This window comes from Apostichopus japonicus, chromosome 9, assembly GCF_037975245.1.
Source record: "Apostichopus japonicus isolate 1M-3 chromosome 9, ASM3797524v1, whole genome shotgun sequence".
Taxonomy (NCBI): domain Eukaryota; kingdom Metazoa; phylum Echinodermata; class Holothuroidea; order Aspidochirotida; family Stichopodidae; genus Apostichopus; species Apostichopus japonicus.
The window spans coordinates 8,878,865-8,880,878 of record NC_092569.1 but is presented as its reverse complement, the minus strand read 5'-3'; positions in this window follow the sequence as shown (position 1 = coordinate 8,880,878).

Here is a 2,014-nt window from a genome sequence, read left to right as displayed (position 1 = left end):
TTTCCCCCCTGATTTGGTACAGACCTATTTCTAATTTTCACTTATGTGGAGACCAACTATCTTATTGATAATTCTTGTGCAATAAACAGTACTAGTCTTGTGCCAAGATGTTCCCATCCAAAACCAGCAGTCTTCCTATGCAGACTATAGCAGTATTAATTTCAAAGCCAAAGACATTTTCTTTATAATCTAACAAATCACAGTTTTTATGTCACCAATCCATTGCACAATTAGTTATTAATGAATATTGCTTTCGTTGAATTCATTGTAAAATATGTTACTTTACACTGCCAGCACAAGACAGTTAAAGCTGTCATGTGCCTAATATTATGGAATATATTTAATTTACTCTGTAAGCTCCTTTAAGTCTCCAGACTTAAGTGTGCAAACCGGGGACTGATTTACTCACCAGTTTTCTCACGATTACAAAGAAAAATGAGATTTCAGATACAGGGGTACAATCTCAAATGCACACCTGTAGACAGTGCTTACTTGAAAATGTCCTGCTTTCACTTTTTATTGGCTGTTTGCAGTGACTTGTTAAGTAATGTTAATAATTTCAAGGGTGTGTATTTCAACCAATCAGCAAGGCTATAAACAACGTCACATTATAGAAGTCTTTCCCAACTTGATAGGGTGAGTTTGTAAAGGCAGAGATATTTCTGGGTCTGGACTTTTACTCTAATGGAAAGGCTCGATGATGATTTATTTTGAAGCAGAGTAGTAAACCAGTAAGCTTGTTTACACGGTTTTCTAATTTTGGTGACTGCTGACCTTAAGTGACATTTGACCTCCCCAAACAAGACCAATTCTTACCTTTGCCCCCTATGTCCTCACCAAGAAGACTCCCAGTGACCGTGGTGAAGAGGAACGTGAGGGAGTTGGTTATGGGTACCACCAGCGACAGCTCTGACGTTGCTAGGGTGACATAGAATAGCACAGAACCAGACTGGTTGAGGATGAAGGGTAATAGATACTGAAAACAAGTGAAAGGAAATTAATCATCACACAATTGATACCACTGTGGATGACAAAATGGATGCCACTAATACTCTAAGGAGTGAAGTCTTGTTATTACTTATAATGTTAGAAACGTTGTCACACGAAGAGGCGAAATTCCGTAAAAGATTGACTGTGGGATCTCATGTGACACTATAAGACACTACAAATGGACCATTTGGTTAAATACAGCTTCACATAACTTTCAACCAGCCGGTAAACGTAATCCTACTGATATCCAATGTAATTTCCCCAAAGCACATCCTCCCAGGGCATATCCTAAATGATTCTTCGCATTCAAATAGAAACGAAAGAACAACACGCAGTCCCGACGCGCACCGCAAAGCTAATTTAACAACCCGATCACAGTGCAACCCCCCCCCCCCCACACACACACACACACGTAATAACCACCAGCCAATATAAGTTCTAATATAATATTAACCAACGTGCAGTCATCCACAGGAGAGAGAGAGCAATCAATACACCCAAGTTAAATTAAACCTAGTCTAAGCCAACATTTAGCATATACAGCTTAGCCAACCCCCTCCTTCCCCCACCCATGTTATACTAAGTTTACAGTTAAATACAAACAGTCCCTCTCATGTCATGATTTTTAACCCGTAAATTTTTATAAAACCAAGAAAAAAGGAATGGGCTGTGGTGTTTGTTTAGTTGCAGGCTAATAAGACCAATGTGACGACTGAAATGATTTGATGCTGTGTATTAAATATGGAAACCCTTTTATTTTTGTATTGATATGCCGTAATCTGATTGTACCTATTCAACTGATTTATGAGAAAGACTGGATACACCAAAACAACCCAAACTACAGCAGGAAGGATGAAATTAGGCATTTAAGGGTTTGCAAATGAAGCAGCAAAAGGCAATAAACTAGTGGGACAAGTTACTGAACTGTACATAGTTACACTCGGTAAGTTAAGTTATGTATTTAATTTAAAGCTGCTTAGACGAATCGAATAAGTATCAACATCAGAGCACGAATTGTACAACG